This window comes from Dendropsophus ebraccatus, chromosome 4, assembly GCF_027789765.1.
Source record: "Dendropsophus ebraccatus isolate aDenEbr1 chromosome 4, aDenEbr1.pat, whole genome shotgun sequence".
Lineage (NCBI taxonomy): Eukaryota > Metazoa > Chordata > Amphibia > Anura > Hylidae > Dendropsophus > Dendropsophus ebraccatus.
This window is the reverse complement of record NC_091457.1, coordinates 91,498,110-91,525,093: the sequence shown is the minus strand read 5'-3', so window position 1 is coordinate 91,525,093 and position 26,984 is coordinate 91,498,110. Positions and strand designations below refer to the sequence as shown.

Here is a 26,984-nt window from a genome sequence, read left to right as displayed (position 1 = left end):
CTATAGTTACACCACTGTGACTGTCTACATACCTTGTTGACACACTGTCCTGCTCTCCTGATGATGTTTTTAACCCGTTGCAGCCAATTACCAGTAAATTTGCACTGGAAAAGGGAAGGTGAGTACTGTGTAGTTTATTTTCTATTCCTAGCAGACAGCAGTTAGCTTTTCATTTGGAAAACCTCTTTAAATCATTAAAACGGCTCCAATAGCTGCAGGTTGAGGTTGTACATGGTATTGGGGTGTATGCTCAGTAACCAAACCTTAAATCACAGTAAAGTTAAATACAACATGACATCCTAGTTTCACATTTGTGCTACAGGTACGTTGCTGCGAGCTTGACAGGACATAGTGACTATGCAGTGTAAGATACATGAAGAGAAGTGATCTCCAAGGAGGTGGAATCAGCAGTCCTGAGAATTGCAATTAGTAAAGGGCTATAATGTGAAGCAAGAGGTCTGTCCTGTGTGAGCACCGCCACAGACAGGTTGAAACACCATAAGTTCCCTCCTGACAGGTCAGTTACATTTACTGAACATTGCAAATATTTAACATGAATCTCTGTACATGGTGTTCCCACTGACTTACTACCTGTTTGAGGAACCAGCACTGCCGCATTTTTAGATATTAAAGACCTTTCATAAAACCAGTTTCCTTGTCAAATGCAGATCAGAAAATGAACCTATGCAGTAGCTAAAAGCTGCAGTCAACAGGCCGACCTCAATATTGAGCAGCGGTTGGTAAAATGGACCTGTTCTCACTGCTGCAGAAGAAATCTGCCTTTGTTTTAGTAGATTAGCAACCTCCTTCCAACTAGGCTCTGAACCAGTATATCTGAGCCCCCCCCCCCAGGGTGCTGTGTGGTGGTGCTATACAGCAGTTGCACTTAGGCCCAAGGTGTAGGTGCAGGTGCAGTGACACAAAAATAGGACAGAGTCCAGCACTTAATCAGGAAGAGGCTTTATTTGTGAACATCAGTGCAATACAACAAAAATAAAGCAAAAACTTGATAGGTGCAGGTGTAGTGGTGCAGTGTACTGTAATATACTGAGGGGTTGTTGTTGGGTGGTGTAGTGCAACCTTAGGGCTCACCTTCTGTAACCTTCCTGTCAGGGTTGGGTCCGAGGGTGCCAGGGCCCTTCTCCTCTCAGCATATACACAGGGGAATATCTTTAATAAAAGTCTTTACACAGTAGGGCTGTGTTCACACTATGTATATTTCAGTCAGTATATGTATATTTCAGTCAGTATATTTCAGTCAGTATTGTGGTCCTCATATTGCAACAAAAACCAGGAGTGGATTAAAAACACAGAAAGGATCTGTTCACACAATTTTGAAATTGAGTGGATGGCCGCCATATAACAGTAAATAACGGCCATTATTTCAATACAACAGCCGTTGTTTTAAAATAACAGCAAATATTTGCCTTTAAATGGCGGCCATCCACTCAATTTCAACATTGTGTGAACAGAGCCTTTCTGTGTTTTCAATCCACTCCTGGTTTTGGTTGCAATACTGACTGAAATATACTGACTGAAATATAGGTAGTGTGAACCCAGCCTAGAGGTGCAAATATAGGGAAACTTTAAAGAGGACCTGTCACCCCCTGCGCCGGGGTGACAGGCTCTCGACCCCCAGCTAGATCCCCTTATAGTTACCTCATGTCACCAAGTCCCGCTGCCGGAGCCGATCCCAGGAGCACGGCTCCATTCATTCTCTATGGACGCCGGACCCATCTCCACAGCGCGCGCCGGCTTCTCACCGGGATATCTCCGTCCCGGGACTGGCTCCGGCAGCAGGACGACATGAGGTAACTATAAGGGGATCTATCTGGGGGTCGGGAGCCAGGTCTCCTTTAAGAATAACTTTGTACAATCCAATACAGGGGCATTTGATGATGAATATATGTTGGCTTGACCAGAGTCCTTAGCTTCGGGGGTGGTGGTGAGATAGATAGATATGATTACAGGAATAGTGTAGACAGACCTGTTCCAGGGATTTTGTGGTTTCCAGCCTTTATAAGGTACGTGTGAATAGATACTTGAAGTTACTGACTTGAAAGTACTGACGCTGTCAATGCTCACTGGCAAGCAGGAGGAAGATGCATGAACACACTGACTTGAGAGCCAGGAAGATATAGACAGTGGATGTAAGACCCTCTAACACTTCACCAATCTGACAGCAGGCACTAATAAATACAGAGAATGTCCTACTGAGACTTTGAGGACACATAATAATCCTTATAACTGCCTGGAAACAGGTTAGGAGACTGAACCTCAAGCCTGACAGGATTACTGAGGTGATGCAGGGAGGTTAGATGTGACTCTGGCGAAGCCAGACTACCAACTGTCAACTGTGAAGACCCGCACAGCCCTCTGGGTAGAAGGTGGGCAGATCCAGCTTTCCTCTGGCCAATCACTAGAGTCTGATGGGTTGCAGGGGAGGAGCACTGATCAAGCTCAACACTCGTTTACAAACATATAAATTGACCAATCAATATTCTCCTAGTGGGTTGCTATGGAAACTGTAATAACAGTAACAGCATCAAACAAATACATGACAGAAAACAATGCTCATTTAACCCATAGCTGCACCAGGACGTTATTGAACGTCCTCGTGCCGCTATGGGAGTTCAGAGGGGGGTCGCGCGGCGACCACCCTCTGAACTGCCGCGATCCCGGGTGCCGCGAGTAGCCCGGGCTCGCGGCTATTAGCGGGCACGGTCCGATCGCCGTGCCCGCTAATTAAGTACTTAGAAGCAGCTGTCAAAGTTGACAGCTGCTTCTAAATACTTGCTGTTATACATGCCTGGTGGTCTAGTGGGGGGATCGCCCCCCTGCGGCGCGATTGCGGGGGGGCGATCCCCGCATCCATACTGGGCCGGGGTCTGCTCCGTAATGGCGCTGATCCCGGCTCGGCATTCTATTGCTTTTGGCTGCAGCAGCCAAAAGTAATAGAACACCGATCTCATGGATTCATGCAGTATAACTATACTGCATGGATCTCTATGAGAGATCAGAGTGCATATACTAGAAGTCCCCCAGGGAGGCTTCTAGTATATGTGTAAAGTAAAAGAAAAATGTATTTTTAATAACACAAAATCCCCTCCCCTAATAAAAGTCTGAATCACCCCCCTTTCCCCATTTTATAAATAAAAATAAATAAATAAATTAATAAACAAACATGTTTGCTATCGCCGCGTGCGTAATCGCCTGAACTATTAATTAATCACATTCCTGATCTCACACGGTAAACGGCGTCAGCACAAAAAAATCCCAAAGTGCAAAATTGCGCATTTTTGGTCGCATCAAATCCAGAATAATTGTAATAAAAAGCGATCAAAAAGTCATATATGCGCAATCAAGGTACCGATAGAAAGATCATATCATGGCGCAAAGATCATATCAGGGCGAACATAGTAAAAACAACCACCCCCCAAATAAAAAAAAAACATTTTTTTTTTCAATTTCACCACACATATAATTTTTTTCTGGTTTCCCGGCACATTTTAGGCAAAAATTACATCTGCCTTAGCAAAGTACAATTAGTTGCGCAAAAAATAAGGGCTCATTTGGGTCTCTAGGTGGAAAAATGCAGGCGCTATGGCCTTATATACACGAGGAGGGAAAAACGAAAACGCAAAAATGAAAACTGGCTGGAGAGGCCAGGAAAAGACACAAACACACAGGCCCCAATACAGACAGTCCGGGGTTGCCAATGGCAACAATATACCTCCAGACGCCTGACAATACATAGCAGACTGGGCCATTACAGTGGTACAATACACTAGAGAGAACGGTGGGACAGCACATTAGAAGAGACATTGGAACAATACACTAGAGGGGATGGTAGTATAATACATTAGAGTACAGGCCTGTTGGTTGCCTTACAAGTCAAATAAATAGTACCTGAGTCTTCAAAGCATGACATGTCTTAGGGACATATCAAAGGTTCTGATTGGTTAGACTAATGGCTAGAACCAGCATAGAGAAGAATGCGACTGAGCACTGCTTCTCCCCACTCTTTGTACACATGTCTTGAGATGGATAGACTTAGGGTCCTATTACACGGAGCAATTTTTAACGATTAACATAAACGATTGCAAATCGCTGAAATTGCTGAAATCGTTCACTATATTACACAGAACGATAGTTGTTAGTTATGATCAGTACTATGATGGTTATTGCGATCGTTACTATGATCGTTTATTCGTTTAGTGAAAAAATGCGGAACTTGAGCAAACGAATGTGGAATTACAGCGAATGATTAGCGATAATTTTAGGTTTAGATTAGGGATGGTCTGAACCTGCTTCGGTTCGGGTTTGTATGAACCCAAACGCTCGGCATCAGATTCCCGCTGTCTGCCCGCTCTGTGCAGCGGGTGGATACAGCGGGAGGACTGCCTGGAAAACTGGGATACAGCCTATGGTTATGGCTGTATCCCAGTTTTCCAGGCGGTCCTCTCGCTGTATCCACCCTCTCCATGGAGCGGGCAGACAGCGGGAATCATTTCCGAGAGTTCAGGTTCGTACGAACCCGAACCGAAGCAGGTTCGGACCATCCCTAGTTCAGATCTAAATCAACGATCAATGACATACTGTACAAACAATTTTTCGATCATTGCCTGCAATTACCCAGAACGATTATCATTTAAATTCAAACTATATAATGATTTTTCGCGTGGTAATCATCCCGTGTAATAGGGCCCTTAGATTATGAGCTTGTCTAGAGCCGCAAGAGGACTTAGTGCAGGCTTCTCCTTGCTCATTCTTGTAATCGTTTTGAGTTTCAACACCATGTCCACGTTTTTTGAAAGCTCAGTGATCCTTCAAGATCTCCTTGTTGCAATTTGTTGGAAACAAATACGGCACTGTCTACTCCATTTCACAGATCTGATAGATTTGTTTTAGTGCATCAGTGTAAGGCTGGGTTCCCACTGCGTTTTTGCAGTTCATTTTTTTATGCAAAAAAACGGATGAATAATGGAATAAAAAAAAAGGATGCATTTGGCTGACAGTGTTACGGACACTGTCAGCATGCTTCCCGCACAGCCTATGCCTGCCCTGCTCTCCGGCCATGGCTGTATCTTTAGATCACCAACCCCCTTCCTCCAGAATGATTGACAGTGGGGGCCAGCCTGAAGATACAGCAAGAGAGTGGGACAGACACAGAACATCGATAAAGGTATGTGCCATGGCCCGATGTGCTGGATACTGGTATTGCACCAGCTCTTGTGTTTTGGGGCGACTTGTCACTGTGGCCAGGAGTGGTATTACCCACCCCCAGACACACAAGCACTGGACCTTTAGTCGGACTAGTGTGAGGTGCAAGTGTAGGTACAGGTGCGGCGGCAGAGTCTCCCAGATGTTAAGTTTACTTGAATAAACTACAATACAGGAAAAATGTAAGAACAATACTGCTCATGAGTGCTAGAGCAAAAATATATATTACAATACTTCTTAGACAGACTTTGGTAGCAGGAGGTAGAAAAAGAAGAACATTTTTTTCAGGGTAGTGTAGGGGCTAGATATAAGCCCTTGCCTAATTAGTACAGGATGTGTGCCGGAATGTTTGTGAAGTATAACTTGAAGAACTACTTGTACTTATGTTTAGATAAATCTGTGTTATCTGACCGCCTTCTGCCTACACAGTCTCTGAGACTGCCCTGTGAGGTGGTCCCAGGCCTCTGTGTCTGGGTGAAGCTAACTAGTGAACGTTTTCCCACGTAGTCGAGCATTGTCAGTAGAGAGTGGCTTACGTGCACTGTGCTCTACTGTGGATCAGTCCCCCTTTCTTTCTTGGTAGGTGACTGCCCTCAAGTGAAGATCCTTGGTGTAGGAAAGCGTGTTTTCGTATATCTCCGGTTACGCCTTGGTTAGGTCTAGCAGTGCAAGTTGCTTTAGTTTGTCACACTGGCACTGGAACTAAACTTACTCCTAATTGGTCTATAACCAAATTACAATGAACTAACTACAAAGAAAGTCTGAGAGCAAAACAGGCTAAACCTTCCTACATGAATGGCAGCTGTGCACAGGGGGAGTGAGACACCTAGTTGCTGGAGTAGGGCACAGCAACTAACTGCACTAGCTGTGGCACCTGAGTGAACTAGTTTTACCTGGGTGTACAAGAACAAAAGAACCATCGGTAGTGGGATACTACATTTGTATGTGATGTTCTTGTGATTGGCTTGGCAGGACAGAATTACTGTAATTTAAAAAATGTTTGACATGTCATGTAGACATGTCAAATGTTTGACAGATAACAGTCTCAGTGCTAAGACCTCCACTAATCTGTAGATATAGCTGGGAAAAGCATGTGGTAGCAAACTTCACTCCCTGGTTCAGCACTCAATCCGTTTCATGTAAGATTTTATTGGTGCCTTGTTGTGTATCTTTATACTGGAGACCTTTTTTCCCGGGGGAGCACTCCCCATCTGTCTGTGCTGTGGTGCTATGAGTGTTTTGTGTTACGCTGCTGCTTTCCTGACAGACTGAAAATGCAATGTGATTTTATTTTACTCACCACAAGCTCCATTATTTCCACTTATGTTCTCCGGGTTCCTGGCACAAGTGTTTACAGCCATGGCAGGTCAGGAGCTGACCGCCAGCACTAACTGCAGTGCAACTGAGACCACAGAGTACAGAATTATTATCCACTATATAAATAAAGCGCTTCCCTGCCCGCTGCCAGCTGAAAATTGTGATAATTTTTTTTTTGTTCCTTTTTACTGTTTCCACACAGAGAATCAATTTTAGAGCTACACATAAAGGACAGTATTAGAAGGGGGTTATAAAGATCATGAGAACAATCTCGGCAGCAGAGAGTATTATACCTATCCGAAGGGCTGCAAATGATGTTGTGGTGTCCCACCACGGGTGTTGCTAGTCCATACACTCCGTGCAAAAGCCTGTACTCTAAGTAAAGTGTACTTGTATATTGCACAGCTGTAGTAAGGGGTTACTGTTTATTTGTGATCTGTGCACCAATTAGAGCTCTTTCTTTTATCTTATCTTTATCCTTTACTTCTCTTTGCACTTTCTTCTCCACCACTCACAGGAGGTATTGCATATCCTGTAGGAGGTTGTCACATGGGGAAAGGAAGTACACACCCACACTTAGTCCAGTGTAGTCTAGTCTGGAGTGTGGTAGTGGACGGACACACATGGGAGACACAGAGACCTTCTTCTTAAAAACAACCCTTCTTCTGACTATGCAGAATCATCCCTACCCACACCGTGAACTCTAAAGGTGCAGGACAGTATCCTGAAACAAGAGGAACTGATCCGCATAAAGCAAAGCTAGAAGCCTAAGTTGCCCACCTTGCTTAATTCAGGTAACAAGGACTGGGGTTTGTGTCACCAGAGGCCAGAACATGGGCATAAGTATTCTTCTATTCTCAAGTACTCTCAAGTATTCTACTTCTTCTTCCTCTAAAATTCCGGCAGAGCACACTTCTACCCTGGGTTTGGACTCTCGAGACAAACTCCTCTCCTCTCCACTACTATGAACTCTTACAACCTACTCTACTTTGATATCCTGAACTTACTCTACTCCTCAGCACGCAACCAGTTCAGCTCTACTATCCTACCTCTAAGTTCTTAGCATGAATTGTGTCTAGTCGAGTCAGAAGTCTACTGTTAGCTGGTGTACTAAGATTTTATTTATGGTGATTATTGTTCCAGCGCCTACACAGTCGTTACTATGCTTGGGTCATCTCCCCTTTCTGTGGGTGGCGGTACCAATAGTCCGAGTGGGTCACAACTCCACTCTGGACCACTGTGATAAGTGCCCAAGGGACCCCCTCACAGCCCGGCAGGTCACCGACCACAGGGGAAAGGGTATAGCCAGCCACCTTAAAATAAAAGCAGGTGTGCATCCATACTTGTGTGCCCAAACGGCACTAGCATCATGATAGAACAACCACAGGCTGAGCAATACTCCGACCAACCACCACAGTAGTGGCGTCACACAGCACCATCTGGCATGTGACCGGTCAACCAGCACACACCACAATGTCATTGGTAGAAAATCAGTAAAAGGACCTAGCAGCAAAGAGTATTTGAGGATATGAGTATGCTGATTTTGATGGACAAAAATAAGACAGTACAACAGCACATTGCTAAAGCTGAGATATAAGCATATTATAGACCATTTTTAATATGAGGTTCTTAGTGTACCATTTGATCAAACATTGTGTACCATACCACCACAATAAGATGATCTGAAAAACCCATGAGTGATTTTAGCAGGGAAAAGCCGGATCCTACATGCCGAGAATGTGTAGGCTCAATGTTAGCCCAGGAAAGGCAGGTATATAGTGTAAGGTTCATCCAATTTCTGAGGTCACCTTATCATGGTAGAGTGGTATACACTATTTGATGAAATGGTATGCTAAAAATCTTTTTTTTTTTCTTTTCTTTAGTTTGATAATAACTATATTATTCATATATCTTAGCTTTTACAGTGTGCTGTTCTACTTTCTAATTTTTTCTTTTTGCATCTGTATTCCCGTCATGGAAGTGTGTAACTGTACACATAATAGTTCTATTGGGTGTGCTGGCAAACTTTGTTAAATTTATGATCTTTAGCACTGAATCCTCCACTTTTTAAAGAGGAGAATGGAGATAAGTGGGAGGTTACAAAGTGAGGGCTACATGCAGTGGTGGAACTGCCCGGTGGCCCGATCCTGTAAAAGACCCAGGCTCCCTGAGCTGTCATCCCTTGCTGCACCCAGCGGTCTCCAGGGTGCTTCTCCCTAATGTCCGGCCTGGCACCTTCACTGCGAGCACACCTGGTGAGCGCTCGCTGCTACATGCAGGGCTGTATTTGACAGGGTCAGGAGCCAACGACTCCCGACCCTGCCATTCCCTCTTGCAGTGAATTTGCTCATGTCTACTTGCTATGTGTAGTTTCACAAGCTGGAAGCATTTTTCCCTGGAAGCATAAAAGGAGTTAAACTGAAGACTTAAAATGACAGTAGTGGTGGAGGGGTGGGTGGGGGGGATGTGAAACTGTAATCAGGACAAGCACTCATTGGAGAGTTCTGCTAATTATAATTACTCCATGTTAAGAGCGACTTGTATTATTTATCAAATCAGTAAGGAATGACACGCTCTTGTGCATGGAATGTAAAGCGATGTTATCTGCTGGGATTACAGAAGCACAGTGTGTGGCATCCCAGGACTGAGTGTGTAGGAGGCCCCAAAGGTATTCCACTTACATTACTGAACTTCTATCAGACTGGCAAATTATTCAGACCGTATTACACGGCTTGACCTGTGGCTTAAGCGAGCATTGATCTGCTAGATACACAAATATCAATTTCCATAGTATTCAATAGCACAAATTGAAAGTGTATCTGTCATAAGGACCACTGATGGGTCAGCGGTGAACCTACTTCTGAGCCATGTCCCTCTTTGCCCCTTACATGTCCCTCCTTTTAACCCAGGAATTAGATTTGCATTAATAAACTTTCTATGTTGCTCTACAAAGTGTCTGGTTTCCTACTGTATAATAGATCCAAACGTGCATATTATTATCACATGTAGTGCAAGTAGGATCCTAAACATTGTTATATTCCGATGAATCATATGTGACATGTGAAATGTTATGGCCCATCATTTCACACATGCAGTTTATATGGCCCCATACACACATCTGTGGCCATGTTCCATGACACAAAAAATGATTAAGCCATTGTGCCTCCATGTCACCTACTTGACAGTTACGGAAACAGATTGGTAATCCTGTCTGCAGTTGTGGGTCTGTAATTACAGACTAAGGTTACTAATGTGTGAATGGGACCTAAGGATACAGTCACAAATACAGGATCTGCTGCAGATTTGCAGATGTCAGAGTAACTAAATGCATCAATCTGCAGCAGATCCTGTATGTGTGGTTGTATCCTTGAATTTAAATGTATAGAATATATCTGTAATATTTTTCCTTGAGTAAACCACAAGTGTCCCTCTTTGGCTGTCCAAAAAGTTGGGAGGTATGGCGGTGAATTCCATGCTGCAGGCAAAAGTTTGGATCTCCATGGCTAGGAACACACATGAAACCATAATGCACATGACAACCATTGGATCATAATAGGGGTTGTGTGCATTATAGTCTCATATATGTTCATAGCCATGGAGACCTGAACTCCCGCCTGCAGCATGGTATTTACTGCTGATCAAGCAGACATCCTCATGATAGGTACACTTTTTTTGTACCAGGCATAGTACCAAATCACTCATATATAAGTAAAAAATATTAAACATCACACTCATTTAAGGTGCTATGAGCAGAATAAGGGCACATTCACGTGTTCAGTGATTTTTCAGAACCATATATTATGTCCGCAATCTGCAAAAAGTTCATCTATAGTGCATCTGCAATCCGCATTTTTGCAGATCCACAAAAAAATTGGGAAGGTGATAGTTAGAGTTAAAGGGAACCAATCAGTCCAATTGAGCTGATATGGTTCCCTCTAAGGTGATCTGTATTTTTTGCAGATATTACAGAAACATCTGTAACGTCCCCCCAAAATACTGATGCAATAGACTTCTTTTGGCTAATTGTTCCGCAGTTACAGTCTACACTAGGACATGTCCTATATTTTTGTGGGACGGATTGTGCGTAATACTATCAATAGTTTCAAAGGCCCAGGAGGAATCAATAGACCCTAAACTTACGGAAAAATTTACAGAACACGTTAAGAAGGCCTTAGGCTATGTTCACACACCATTGAAATCAGGGTCCTTTTTCTTGGACGACTATCATTTCATGGCAAGTAACAGATGGTTAACAGCCGTTATTCGCATATAAATGGTCATTGTTACAAAATAATTTAAATAAGTAATTTCAACGGTGTGAACATAGCCTAAGTCTGATCCACCACCCAGTGCAGGTGCCAAATGTACAGCCTAGGTACCCACTCCACTGCTAAGTGTACAAACGCAATTATCCTACTACCATGTGTGAAGATAGATGTCTATTCTTGTGCCATTGGTACAGCTACCATTGCTGATGCCATGCATGCTAATAGATGCCTATTCTAGTGGCAACTGTGCGGATAGCTTCCTATCTTTATGCTACGTATAAAGAAATATACTTATTCTGGTGCTGAGGGTACAAAGAGATACTTGTCTTGACAGGCTTTCTGTAATATACACACAGCAGCAGCTTTCCTTGTGAATCATGTTGTGACATTATCAGTATAATGGAAACATTTTGTTTTAGCCGTGTGCCCAAATGGATTATGTGGCTTTATGATCCCAGCACAGCCCTGCCTCTAATAGGTACTTTATGAAGTTCCACATAAAATGGCCGTTATTCTGGTAGAAGGAGATGCGTTAATTGAATTATCCAATCCACAGCACAAATAAAAGATGCCGATGGAAGAGGCAGATTAAAACACATCTGGTCCGCTCATAACTGCGTGGTCTGAAGGTCAGAGTCGTGAAGAGCTCATTGTACATTTAGGATGACAATTGTCATTTTGTGCATCCTCAACAGCTTGGTTAATGAATCGTGCAGGAAGGGCTCATGTAACATCACTGTACATCTAGTTATAATGTACAGCATTTATATAATTATAATTGTACAATGTGTATCTAGTTATAATGTACTTTATTTATATAATTAAAATGTACAGTGTTTAGTTATCATGTATAATGTCTATCTAGTTATAATATACAGTATGTATATAATTGTAATGTACAGTATGTCTAGTCTAGTTATAATTAGAGAGTCAGCTGGCTGCCATTGAACTCCATGCTGCTCTGCTCCAGGTGCCTGGAAAAGCTGGATCCAGCTTCTCCAGGCACCCGGGAAGGAACGGCACGAAGTTCAAAGGCAGCCAGCTGACAAGCCGACTGCTGAGCTAACGAAACACTTCTCTTTACTAATACTGTAAATTTGCCAATATCTAGTTATAATGTATAGGGTGTATCTAATTATAATGTATAGTTTATATCTAGTTGTAATCTACTGTTATATCTAGTTGCATAGTATGCATCTAGTAACATATAGTATATATCTAGTTGTAGTGGGCAGTGTGTATCTAGTTGCAGTATATAGTAGGTATCTATAATGTAAAGTATGCGCGAAGCTATAATGCTCAATATGTATTTAGTTATGTTAAGCAATGTGCATGAATTTATAATGTACAGTATGTTTCTATTTATAACCTACCATATGTATCTAGTTATAATGTATAACTGGAGAAAACTTGGATCAATGGAGCCGCTGCAACCGGATAATTTTCTATAATTGGATAATTTATTGCATAAAAAGTTTTCTCAGTAGCTATGTTTTATGCGCCTACCTGAAGAAGAAATCATTACAATTTCAAAAAGCCTTGGTTTTGTGCAATAGATCTTATAAGAAATGTATCTGGTTATCCATTGATCCAAGTTTTCTTCAGTTTTATGTAGCAATTTGTTCCTGTGGCGTCCTGTGGTAAAATTTTGCCACTTTCCCTTGACATATGCTGATCATGCCTACTTCAGTTTATGCTAAAAGAAGGCATGATTTATCATGTGCGATTATCTAAAATAGTTGCCACTCCACCTAATGCAAAACTGGTTTGATTTGTGGGTCAGGGACAGAACACCCATGGTCCACGGAGTGTAAGAGGTTAAATAGCAATGCGATAGCATTTTCGTCTCCCAATTGTCGCAATGCCTCATTAACATAATCTTCCTTCCACATAACAACCGTATTACCCTCTTTGTCTGCTTTTTTTTACAATTATATCTCTTTTCTGTAATTCTGTAATAATTCTGTAATTTTGTGATTGTTGGCCCACCCACGGTGTCTGAAGTGGGTTTTAATGAAAGTTAAAAATTAAAGTTGGTGAGTGCCAGCTTATATTTCTTCTTTTGTTGAGTTTCTCTTTTCTGTCAGTCATCTGTTTGCTGTTGGTGAATAATAAAAAAGGTTTTATGACAAGAGTAATGCAAAACACCTTTTCCTTATGTAGAAGTGCTAAAAGTTTATTTTATCAGTTAACAAATGGCAAAGTAAATGAACAGAAGAGAAATTTATTATCGATAATCTTCTGGTGCAAATACAGCAACAATCAAACGACAAGTGAATATTTGTTTGTATGTCGTTGACCACATCTTTTAAGCTGACCTCAAAATTATAATTGCGCTAATTTTTTTCAGTAAACACTTATCGTTCACAGTATATACAGTATTACGAATGTAATTAGGATCTTATTTATGATCATAAATACAATCATATTAACGACTTTTCTCAGCTATCTATCCTTTTGCCTATTGTTTAAAAGAAAAAAACATTACACACACAGATTATCTGACAGATATCTGGCAGATTTTTGCAGCCAAAGCCAGGAACAGACTATACACAGAGATCAGGTCATAAAGTAAAGGCTGAGATTTCTTTTCTTTTCAAATCCATTCCTGGCTTTGGGTGCAAAAATCTGCCAGATATCTGTCAGATAATCTGTGTATGTAAAGGGACCCTTACTGAGCGCTCAGTCAATTTATCTGTATGTGTAAAATCAACCTAAATGAAAGCAATATTTGCCTTTGCCTTAAACATGGCATCATTTCCTCTAGGTACTTGTTCACAGTTTTTGGTTTTTGAAGCAACATGGCAGGGAGGTTGCTCCAAACATCTTGGAGAACCACAAATTGTCAATGGATGTAGGCTGCTTAAATTCTTATGTTTTATGAACAATAAACTGGACCTGTAACGCATCTGATCGATGAGCGCCCATTTGCTTTTTTTTTACTTTGTATGCACCATTTGTCTACTTTATTGGAGCACCACTGCACAGCAGAGCCACTGTCCGTGTCCGTACTGAGCCCAGGTGTCAGAGATTGCTGGTAGTGCTATTCCCTACTGCTTTACTTGTACTAGTCCATTATTACTATTGTATACCAGAGTGCCTCCATTCGTTTTACATAGCCAGCGGCGTAACTAGAAATGGCAGGTGTCCTGTGTAACAGTGCTTCCTGGAGGAAGCAGGAAACACCAGCAGGAGCTCCCCAGTTAACTAGTGGCAGAACTAAAGTCCTTCAAGGCTAACCGGGGAGAGACCTCACGAGTGACTAGCCAGCTGGGCCCCTTGATGTGACGGGCCCTGTAGCAACTGCTACGGTTGCTACGGCGGAAGTTCTGCCACTGTACAAAGCTATATCTATCATAGCACTTCTATGTATCCCCTTATAAATAGTGCTAGCCACACAACATTCAAAAATAGTGTCAGAGAGTCCCCCTTGAGTAGTGTTATCTAGATTAACTTCATAAATACTGCCAGCCAGGGTATCTCTGATTGGTGCCAGAAAGATACACATATGCAACACATGGATAGACAAACACATGAACATACATGTTAAATGTTGTCTATGCTACCATACAATTTAATTAAATAACCTACAAAAAGGACAACTATAATGTGAAGAAATGTATTACTTCCACTCTAACGCACATATTGTGTTTGCTATGTACAGGACCACCTAGAGAAAGTAAACGTGAAACGTGCCTTGGGGAAGCGTGCACACACTTCTACACCAGCTATTATTATTTTTGTTACTTTTCTGACCCCCTCTGGGCTACTTTAGAATACAGTGATTGAATAAAGTTGTCCTTTTTGTAGGTTATATAGTATTGTGGCTTTGGACAAGCTGTTTTTTGGTCTATTATAAAAGAGTGCCTACACTTTATTTTACATACTAAATGCTGTATACAGTGTAACCCAATGTAAGTGGTTGGCAACAGTGGTGTAATTATATTTTACTAATCTCATATAAAAACTGTAAGATCCTGGGCCGATGAGCCCCCTTCCATGACAGGCCCCTATGTACTCGCTATGGCTGCATAATAGTAAAACTAGAGCTCCTGTTATCTATTTGCCCGTAGGAGTCTCCTATGGCTATGAGGACAGAAAAAGCTATGGGGTACAATAAAAGCACTGTTGGCATTTCATCACAGGCCAGGATAGGTATCTGACAAAAGTGAGTCTAGTGGCTGGAGAAGATTGAAACAGCAGGCAATGTAATAGATTGTATATAATGGAACGATTGCGAGGAGTGAAACTCAAAGAATCTCAGAAATATGACCGCAGAACAACAAACAAAAATGCATTCTCCCAATAAAGACTTGATTTACAAGAACGAGGCTCTGAAGTAAAGTCTTGTGCAGCCGCATGGATAACGCCACATTTCTCTATCGTCTTAATGATGTCATGACACCGTTCACTCAGAAACGTGAAGCTGTGTCATTGCGTTGGCGACAGGCCATGAATAGAATTTCTATGAACTGCTTTAACTCTTTTGCTTTCAGCCTTTTGCCCAATATTTGGTTTTATTGAGATACATTGTTATACCAGTGAAGGAAAGATGTAAATCCTTTCTCTAAGCGGCAGATGATTTAAAGGAAAGCAGGAAAACTGTCATAAAAATATAAACCTGCACAGGGGAAACTTCCCTTCTAGGCATTCCTTGTTATATGGACAGACCTCTGGAGTGTTGACTATAAATTTGTCCGAAACAGAAAATTCCTACAAAAAAAATGTATAAAAATCAACTTTTATTTTTGTTGGAAATTCTACTATCTCTGTTTCTAGTAATGCTGAGTGACAACTAATATGGCTACTACACAGCTTTCTTAGAAGCATGAATGGCAAATGTACCTGGTTTGAATCCCTTACTAAATGAAAAGACGGGGGTAACAGGTCCTCAAGAAAGACTAATGGTAGAAGTGGTGTATAGATAAAAGGTGTATAGAGTATTGGTACGATTTAAAATACAATCATTTATTGAACAAGTAAACCGTAGTTGGAATCAAGTAGTAATAATATAAGTAAATTACAAATGCATAAATACGGTAAATAAATTTTCTAGCTAAGATAATCAAAAAACATACAAATAAATGTAAAATGCCGAAGTTAAGAACAGTAACTTCGGCATTTTACATTTATTTGTATGTTTTTTGATTATCTTAGCTAGAAAATTTATTTACCGTATTTATGCATTTGTAATTTACTTATATTATTACTACTCGATTCCAACTACGGTTTACTTGTTCAATAAATGATTGTATTTTAAATCGTACCAATGCTCTATACACCTTTTATCTATACACCACTTCTACCATTAGTCTTTCTTGAGGACCTGTTACCCCCGTATTTTCATTCATTATTTACCTCCTATGGTATAGGAGCCTTACAGGTGCACCTCGTTAGACTTCAGTTCAGTACATCTCACACCTACCCTCGTCTTCATTTTTGAATCCCTTACTAGCTTTAATATTCAGAACTCTAGAAAAGCTGTGTGTGAGACAACTCTAATGACTATGAGGACATCACCATATATCAGTGTAGAATTGTCACTTGGGAGGCTGTGAATTTGGTATGGTGACTCCTTAGGGTGTAATGCAGCAGTATAATGGATATAATCCAGCTTTAACTCTGCCCTCTGCAGTATTAGGCTATGTTCACACTGCGTATATGTCCGGCCGCATATTTTCGCGGCCGGACATATACGCGGTAAACTCCGGCCGGAGATTTACGCTACTTGCGGCCGGCTACGTACGGACCGCGAACTTACGCCCGAAGTCTACTTACGCTTCCCGAGCGCCCTACGTAGCGATCTGACAGCGGTCTTTTACTTGGAAATCTTCGCCTAGCCCCGGACACCCCACAGAACCTTTTGGATCGGCACAAAAAGCTGCAAAAATTATGAAATCACCACTACGTATGGGACCGCATGTAACGCTATGGGCGTAAGTTACGGCATTTTCGTCCGCAAACAATGGTCTGGTTAATTTTTTACGCTGCCGCGTACGATCTGGGCGTAAGTTGGTACGTAGTGTGACAGTGCAGCCGTACTTCGTATACTTTCCATTATACGCAAACTACGTAAGTCTCCGGCTGCTTATTCACGGAACGCGCTGCGGCCGGAAACTTACGTAGTGTGAACATAGCCTTAACTGTGTTCACACTACGTATATTTCAGTCAGTATTGTGGTCCTCATATTGCAACCAAAACCAGGAGTGGATTGAAAACACAGAAAGGCTATGATCACACAATGTTGAAATTGAGTGGATGGCCGCCATTTAATGGCAAATATTTGCTGTTATTTTAAAACAACGGCTGTTATATTGAAATAATGGTAGTTATTTACTGTTATATGGCGGCCATCCACTCAATTTCACCATTGTGTGGACAGATCCTTTCTGTTTTTAATCCACTCCTGGTTTTGGTTGCAATATGAGGACCACAATACTGACTGAAATATACGTAGTGTGAACCCAGCCTCAACTCTGCCCTCTGCAGTTTTAGGCTATGTTCACACTATGTAAAAGTATGGCCATTGTTGCCATCGGCAACAACGGTCGTACTTTGTACGAGTGGACTAGCCTCATGTTGCTCTATGGGATCCCGGGGGGAGAGTATACACATCTTATACGCTCCGGCCGGGATCCCATGCGGGGCCGCAAAGAACACACAATGTTCACACAATGAAGCGAGCGTCTCCAGTGAAAAATGCTTTTTTTTATTGGCGGATTGTGCCACATGGGCGGAACTTCACAACCACTGCGCCACTTCGCCCTGCCCAGGGTGGCAGGGTCCCCTGACATTTATACAGTGCTGCCTGGGGCCCCCCTTGCCCTCCTCCCAAATCACATTCGGCAATCCGGCCCTCAGCTGATGCTGCGCTCCCGGGTGGGGGGGGGGGGGGGGGATTTGCACCCGGCCAGTGCACGCATCAGGAAGCTCAATGTGCGCCGGGGCGGGTACTTCTGGGCCAGGGACCCCACCACAGGGAGTGGAGCGTCAGTCGGGGAAGAAGAGAAGACAGCCGACGGGGCAGAGAGTTGTTAGGTGAGTTGTGTTCTTTTTACTTTTTTCTAAGGGGGATAACAGGGGGGCATCTATAGGGGGAATAACATGGGGCCATCTATAAGGTGGAATATACAGGGGGGGCATCTATAAGGGGGATAACTGGGGGGCATGTATAAGGGGGGTAATGGGGGCATGTATAAGGGGGCTAACAGAGGGGCATCTATAAGGAGGATTACATGGGGGCCATCTATAAGCAGGATAACATGGGAAGCATCTATAAGGGGGATAACATGGGGCCATCTATAAGGGGGAATAACAGGGGGGCCATCTATAAGGGGGATAACAGGGGGGCATCTATAAGGGGCATAACAGGGAGGCATCTATCAGGGGATAACGGGGGCATCTATCGGGGATAGCAGGGGGCCATCTATAAGGGGGATAACAGGGGGAGCCATCTATAAGGGGGAATATACGGGGGGAGCCATTTATCAGGGGGATAGCAGGGGGCCATCTATAAGTGGGATAACAGGGGGCATCTATAAGGGGAATAACAAGGGGAGCATCTATAAGGGGAATAACGGGGGCATGTATAAGGGTGATAACAGAGGGGCATGTATAAGGAAGATAACAGGGGGGCCATGTATAAGAGGGATAACAGGGGGGGCATCTGTGAGGGGGCTAACAGGGAGGTATCTATAAGGGGGATAACAGGGGGGCATCTATAAGGGGGATAACGGGGGCATCTATAAGGGGGATAACAGGTGGGCATCTATGAGGGACATAACAGGGGGGCATCTATGAGGGGAATAATGTGGGGCATCTATCAGGGGGATAACCGGGAGGCATCTATCAGGGGGATAACAGGGGGAATCTATAAGGGAGATAAAAGGGGGGTATTTATCAGGGGGATAGCAGTGGGCCATCTATAACAGGGATAACAGAGGGCCATCTATAAGGGGGATAACAGGGGGGCATCTATAAGGGGGATAACAGGGGGGCATCTATAAGGGGGATAACAGGGGGCCATCTATAAGGGGGACAACACAGGAGGCATCTATAGGGGGGATAACGGGGTCATCTATAAGGGGGACAACACAGCAGGGGTCATCTATAAGGGGGACAACACAGGGGTGCAATCTATAAGCGGGATAACAGGGGGGCATCTACTAGGGGGATAACAGGGGGCATCTATAAGGGGGATAAAAGGGGGGTATCTATCAGGGGGATAGCAGGGGCCATCTATAAGGGGAATAAGAGGGGGACATCTATAAGGGGGCATCTATAAGGGGGATAATAGGGGGGCATCTATAAGGGGGATAACAGAGGGCCATCTTTAAGGGGGATAACGGGGGGGCATCTATAAGGGGGGTGACAGCAAGGCCATTTATAGGGCAACAACACAGCAGGCATCTATAGGGGGGATAACGGGCCATCTATAAAGGGGACAACACAGCAGGGGTCATCTATAAGGGGGACAACACAGCAGGGGTCCTCTATAAGGGGCATAACAGGGGGCATCTCTCAGGGGGATAGCAGGGGCCATCTATAAGGGGGATAACAGGGGGGAATATATAAGAGGGATAACAGGGGGGCCATCTATAGGGGTGATAACACAGGGGGCCATCTATAGGGGGATAACACAGGGGGCATCTTTAGGTGGGGTAACAGGAGGCCATCTATAAGGGGGACAACAGCAGGGGTGATCTATAAGGGGGACAACACAGCAAGGGTCATCTATAAGGGGGACAACACAGGGGTGCAATCTATAAGGGGGATAACGGGGACATCTATAAGGGGGACAACACAGCAGGGGTCATCTTTAAGGGAGACAACACAGGGGGCCATCTATAAGGGGGATAATACAGAAAGGAACCTATAAGGGGGGCAACACAGGGGGCAATCTATAAAAGTGAATACACAGGGAGCATCTGTAAAGGGGACAACATAAGAGTCCATCTATAAGGTGGATACACAGAGGGGGGCATATACTATAAGGGGGATCACATAGAGTCAGCCTACCCAGTAAATAAGGGCACAAACGAGCCAATACAGATGTGCAGTTTGTAGAGAGATTAGGATGGTGCCAGAGTGAGGAGCCTAATATGTTTGCCTGGTAGATTCTGTGAATTCGTGGCTCCGAGAAGTTCTCATGATGGCCCAGGGCAGATGGAGAAGAAGATGAAAAGGGAAGACGTCCCCTGTGAGTCACTTGATGTAACTGCACAGTAATTTATATGGTGTAGACAACCTGTGTAGAGCTGGATATATGACTGGATGAGATGATATTGATCTTTGTACAGAGGATTTTAATCAGTATCAGTGGGGGTGTTAGTCAGTATGTGGGGGTATTATTTCTAACTCTTTATCTGGTACTGTGTTTTATTGGTTTTAGTATACAGGATTTGGTCAAAAACTGTATATAGAGAGAGCTGTATAAATGTAGGGTGTTCTGAGATTTATTACAGATACAACAAAACACAGTTATCACTGAACTCAAGGTACTCAAGTACTCAATCAAGAGTCTCCACTGATGCCCCCAAAAATTTAAATATGCAAAACAGGAGTCCGTGGAGCCTCGGTTGCGAGTCTCAAAACACGGGATAGCCAGATATCTCTAGCCTGTTGCCACGGGGTGCCTCCATGATAGGGAGAGCACCACACCACCCTGATAGATAGCCCCTTAAGTCCCACTCGGTTGCGAGTATTGGAACATAAATAGGGAAACACCAGGGTGGCCCCTTTTTGTCAATGTCTAACTCAAGGTGCGAGTATTGCGATCATGACAAGGGCTTGCCAAGGCAGGCTTCCATCCACAGACAGCCGTTTCGGGGTTTTTGCCCCTCGTCAGTGTGGAGTAGGATTCTGGCTAGTTGGGGCAATAGCAAATCGACCAACAAAACACAGTTATCACTGAACTCAAGGAGAACAGTGAAAAAAATTCCAATGAAGTACTCAATCAAGAGTCTCCACTGATGCCCCCAAAAATGTAAATATGCAAAACAGGAGTCCGTGGAGCCTCGGTTGCGAGTCTCAAAACACGGGATAGCCAGATATCTCTAGCCTGTTGCCACGGGGTGCCTCCATGATAGGGAGAGCACCACACCACCCTGATAAATAGCCCCTTAAGTCCCACTCGGTTGCGAGTATTGGAACATAAATAGGGAAACACCAGGGTGGCCCCTTTTTGTCAATGTCTAACTCAAGGTGCGAGTATTGCGATCATGACAAGGGCTTGCCAAGGCAGGCTTCCATCCACAGACAGCCGTTTCGGGGTTTTTGCCCCTCGTCAGTGTGGAGTAGGATTCTGGCTAGTTGGGGCAATAGCAAATCGACCAACAAAACACAGTTATCACTGAACTCAAGGAGAACAGTGAAAAAAATTCCAATGAAGTACTCAATCAAGAGTCTCCACTGATGCCCCCAAAAATGTAAATATGCAAAACAGGAGTCCGTGGAGCCTCGGTTGCGAGTCTCAAAACACGGGATAGCCAGATATCTCTAGCCTGTTGCCACGGGGTGCCTCCATGATAGGGAGAGCACCACACCACCCTGATAAATAGCCCCTTAAGTCCCACTCGGTTGCGAGTATTGGAACATAAATAGGGAAACACCAGGGTGGCCCCTTTTTGTCAATGTCTAACTCAAGGTGCGAGTATTGCGATCATGACAAGGGCTTGCCAAGGCAGGCTTCCATCCACAGACAGCCGTTTCGGGGGTTTTGTTCCTCGTCAGTATGTTCCAATACTCGCAACCGAGTGGGACTTAAGGGGCTATTTATCAGGGTGGTGTGGTGCTCTCCCTATCATGGAGGCACCCAGTGGCAACAGGCTAGAGATATCTGGCTATCCCGTGTTTTGAGACTCGCAACCGAGGCTCCACGGACTCCTGTTTTGCATATTATTACAGATACAGATGAATCCAGGAAAGGACCAAATCAGCATATTGTGTCTCACTGGTTCTTTAGTGTTGGACCCCAAGGATCATTTCCTCTAGTGGGTCCCAGGTGCTCCAGTCCAACACTGTCAGCGGCCATTGGAATGGGCCAACCTAGAGGTGGTGGGGCCTAGATGCCTAAGCAGCCCATTCCAATGGCCACTGAAGGGGCAGGGCCTAGACACCAGTGATGGCAAAGAGGAGTGGGCCTACGTCGCCGATGTGATGCCCCTCCAAGGTAACGCAATCCACCAACCATAAAGCATCACTTTATAGCAGGGATGGGGAACCTTCGGCCCTCCAGCTGCTGCAAAACTACAATTCCTATCATGCCTGGACAGCCGTTGGCTGTCCAGGCATGATGGGAGTTGTAGTTTTGCAACAGCTGGAACGCCGAAGGTTCTCCATCCCTGCTCTAAAGAAAGAGCAAAGGGCACTCCCTGTTCGGTGAAACTGTATAAAGGCTGGTCCAATTTTGGATACCTATAATTAATTGATAAAAAGTTTATTTATTTTTGGGGGTAAAAACTGTGATTCTGCCTTCCCTATTTTTTTAATGTCAGTAATCATATTAATTAAGCAGTTTGGGGGGATTTTATCAATGGTTTTTGTATAGGCTTTGGTGTAAAATTGTTTCAGATTTTTGAGAGATCGCTAATTTATTTGAAAAATTCTACTTTTCCTGTTTTGCACAGGAATTTGAGAGCACTGCACAAAAATTCAGTGTTGCACAAAAAGTTTTTAAATTAGTTTTCTGGTAAAAGCACTTATAAATTCCCTCTTTTAAAAGGACTCTCAAGGATTAGAAAAGCATAGCCGCTTTCTTCCAAAAAAAAAGCATGACTCTCCAGTTTGTGTGTGGTTTTGCATTTAAACTCTATTCACATCAATGGACCCCATCCAAACTGAAGACAAAAGTGGCACTCTTCCTGGGAGAAAGCAGCCTGGATAACCCCTTTAATTATTGTAGTATTACATTTGCACGAGATGTTTTTTATATTTTTTTCTCCTTTTTAACAGTAAGAACAGTTTGCATTGCTACATTCAGACATTGTTTTGCCACTAAAGCATTTTTAAATATTTTTTTAATTAACGAGTTACGTTAAACTTTTTTTTTTTAATAACCATAAGGGAGAATCCTAATTAGTTTCTAGTCTGTCTATTCTAACATCTCCTGGTGTCTAGTGGTCTGTTGCTTTAGTCTTTGGTGTCCAGTGGTTTGGTGGATCAGTGTGATGTTCAGCAGATTGGTATTACATTTTGGTACCCATTAGTTTGGTGAGTGCTCCATTGCTTGCTCTGTGCCATTTACAGGGATCTCAATGAATTGTGACCAGGGATAGGGGTCCCATTCATGCATTTAACCTGGTATAGAAAATGACCCTTAACATAATATTTGATGGCACATAATGCTTAAGTTCTTAGATTATCTTCTTTGTGAAATATCTAAGGTTTCAGAGCGGTTAACACAACATTGTCTGTGACAGTCTAGCATTACCAAGAGTGAATGGGAAATTTAATTTTCCTGGTAATGATTGGCCTGTACCATAGATCCATCATAAGTGCCCCTATTCAGCCTCTAACAATGATAGGACCAGCTTGTAGCTGGTATTCTTGTCATCCAGCGAGAATGATCCGAGCACTGCTCTCCAACCGATATTTGTTCAGCTTTTGTCTCCTCTCCCCCCGAGCTCCCACCATGTACTTCATTTTTTTCCAAGTCTCTTAATATCCCATCTTTTGTTCAATAAATCATTTTTCTAAAAAGTTCTTGTCTGGGTAGTTTTCGGTAGAGTCGGTGTCTGTTCTTATGCAGGTTTCTGTACAACGAGTCCACATTCTGACATATCATACATCAATAGCACAATCAACCCTGTACTGCCTGCACAAGGTGTTTTATAGTCTTATAAACAAGACTTCATTATTATATTATAGTCTGCAACTTTATTATTAGTGCTTTGCATGTTGTTAGTAAAAGGTATATCTTCTTTACATCTAGAAGCTAAAAACCTTCCTGACCTAGTAAGTGTTTGTAACATTGTATGTATCCTTCGGGAGCCAGGATAGGAGTGAGATCTGTACTGTTGTATTTAGTTCATGAAGAATTGTCTGCACTGATATAACAGATCCTCAGCTGTGTGAGCATGACATGTTTAGATTGGGGTTTTCAATGTTTCCGATCCCTGACATCAAGCACAGACCTTGTGAGCAATTATGTTAGAAAGTTCATAGGATTTAATACCTAGTGTCACAGTCTTTGGTCTACACTTTTGTGCCTCAATCTCAATGCCCAGGAGCTGAAGATTGCTACACAGTCTCTTGTTTTAACCAGGAGTGGACATAAACTGCAGAGGGCCCCTGTGCCACAGACGTCAGGGATTCTGTGGTGGGCTCGACATCTCTGCTATACTGTTGCCCTACACGGAAGCTCTTATGGTGTGCTGGGAGTTGTAATTTCTGAAAGGATTACCCATTGAGTTTTCTGTTCATTTGCACTTCAAATCCCAGCATATCCGGAGGGCAGCAGAGTGTCAGTAAATGCTGAGAGTTGTAGTGTTTGCAGCTGCTGTAAGGTCCTAGGTGCATTGTACACTGGATGCTTTGTGGAAGATCAAAATACATAGTTCTTTGGAGGCTGAGGGTGTGGAAGCGACCCTAGAGCAGCACTAATAGAAGATATATAAAAAAATATATATAATGTTAACAAAGAGGAGGCCCATCATATAGAAGAGGCACAGCACATAGAGGAGGTACATAAGGAGGCACAGCACATAGAAGAGACACAGCATATGAGAAAGCCCAGCACATAGAGTCCATTTGCCCCAGCACATAGAGGAGGCACTTGAGGAGGCCCAGCACATAGAGGAGGCACATGAGGAGGCCCAGCACATAGAGGAAGCACATGAGGAGGCACAGCACATAGAGGAAGCACATGAGGAGGCACAGCACATAGAGGAGGCACATAAGGAGGCACAGCACATAGAGTCCAATAAGGAGGCCCAGCACATAGAGGAGACACATGAGGAGGCACAGCACATAGAGGAGGCACAGCACATAGAGGAGACACATGAGGAGGCCCAGCACATAGAGGAGGCACTTGAGGAGGCACAGCACATAGAGGAGGCACTTGAGGAGGCCAAGCACCTACAGGAAGCACATGAGGAGGCCCGGCACATAGAGGTGTCACATGAGGAGGCACAACACATACATAAGTCACATGAGAAGGCACAACACATAGAGGAGGCACATAAGGAGACACAGCACATAGAGGAGGCACATGAGGAGGCCCAGCACATAAAGGATGCCCAGCACATGGAGGGGCACATGAGGAGGCACAGCAAATAGAGAAAGCACACAGAGAAGGCATAAGGCTTTAGTTACATAAGTTGTATATAGACCCAATTTGGGACCTTAAATACTGTAGTATTTGGACCCCCTCTACACCCTTACATAGTAGAAAGGCCACCATATGTACCCTTATATAGAAGTCAGGCCTCCACTGTGCCTCCATATAGAGGAAAGGCCCCCACTGTGCTCCATATAGTAGTCAGGCCTCTCTATGCCCCCATATAGTTGTTTGGCCTCTCTGTGTCCCCATATTGTAGTTAGACCTCTCTGTGTTCTCATACAGAAGTTAGGTCCTTCTGTCTCCATTCAGTAGTTACAGTACTCTGTGCACCCATATAGTAAGGCTGCAGATAGGTAGTGTCTGTCAGTGGCAATACCATGAAGGCAGTGCCCTTAAAGTGTTACTGTCATTGTAGCTTTCAAAATCTAAATCAACAGTAGATGTGAAATAAAGGAAGTTTGCAATATATATTAATTATTAATTATTATTGTTATCATGCTGTAAAACAAAGCTGAACTTACCAGAAATCCAGGTCTAGTCTCCTGAAGACAGATTTTTAGACTTGAAAAAAACAGACTAAACACAGGAATTCCAGCCAGTACAGAGAGTCAATGCTCAATGTGTCCATCAGTCACATGACTGCCTTCTCTGTGAGCGTTTAGATGGCCTGGAATACACTGGACTTCCTGTTTTCTGACTGTTTCCTGTTTTTTGAGAAAAAAACTGTCAGAAAAGAGGAAGTGACGTATTTTCTATTATAAAAAAAAATAATGAATGTGAATTGCAAACTTGCTTTATATGCTTTTAATGTTAATTTAGATGTTGAAAATTATAACGACAGTGACACTTAAAAGAAGGCAATGTATCATATGTCTTCTGTATACTTCTTACTTTCCAAGGCGGCTCAGGCTACATAAAAAAAGTTATACCTACCTGTCTGCAGCACCGCTGTCCTTCAGTGTCTTCTCTCCCTGCTCTGCGTGCGTGACATCACGTCCCAAACTTGGGGACCAACGGGTCCATGCCTGGTGGGCCCCTTCACCGCCCGGGCCCTGCATATGTTCATCCCTGGTTCTAACCATTACAGTGCCAATACTAGTACTGACTTTTCACACAGCTTTCCACAGACACTGACTGGCATTGAAACTGTGCATTGCAGAGCTATAGTTTCCTAATACATTTTACATTGATTCTGCAGAAGGCTCGGGATGAACAATGCTAGTGTCCATGCCAAAGAAGAATGTGCTGCAAAGTATGAAACTGTTGGAAAGCACACAAATGATTTTTCTTCTGCAACCTGTGATGAAATCATCAGTAAGTACCATTATATATGTGGCAGAAATCAATGGGGCCCTTCTAAAATAGCACTTTAATGATTTCTCTTTCTCAGACTGTACCTCCTTGTACTATGATCCCCCACACACTTCCTTAAGTAATAATCTAATCACGGCTTCTGCACACTAGGAGTCGTATCCAGCTACAAGATCTATTTTCTGTGCCCTCCTCAGCACACAACCCCTGCTGAGCGCCACGTCTCCGCTGCAATGCATTTCATTTGCCAGGAATTTGTGCGCCTTCGGTCTTACTTCATCTTGGCAGGATTAGGATGGGAAATAAAGCTTTTGATTTCGAATTACTTTGTGTATTCATTCATTATGTAATAATTCTGTGTGGTGTGTGAGCTGGAGGGATTACAGAGGAATGTCACCTCCCTGCGCTCTACAGTATGGCTGCCTTCAAGTTTTAATTCAATTACATTGCAGAAAAGACTTTGATTTCCAAAGGAAATTTGTTGTGGCAGCTTTGATTGCGTGCAGTGTGACGAAGATGATCATGGTATGAACAAGTTTATATTAACAGCCTAATAGAAATGTAAAAGAGAAAGGGATGCTCA

At 43.3% G+C, this 26,984-nt stretch overlaps 1 long non-coding RNA gene across 1 annotated transcript; it reads left to right on the top strand.

Annotated features, from left to right (window-relative positions):
* Nucleotides 1–356: 356 nt before the first annotated feature.
* LOC138788411 (uncharacterized) lies at nt 357–26,610 on the top strand. Its single transcript, XR_011362597.1, has 3 exons — nt 357–517; nt 26,289–26,404; nt 26,555–26,610. It is a non-coding gene; the product is annotated as an uncharacterized lncRNA (long non-coding RNA).
* Nucleotides 26,611–26,984: the final 374 nt, after the last annotated feature.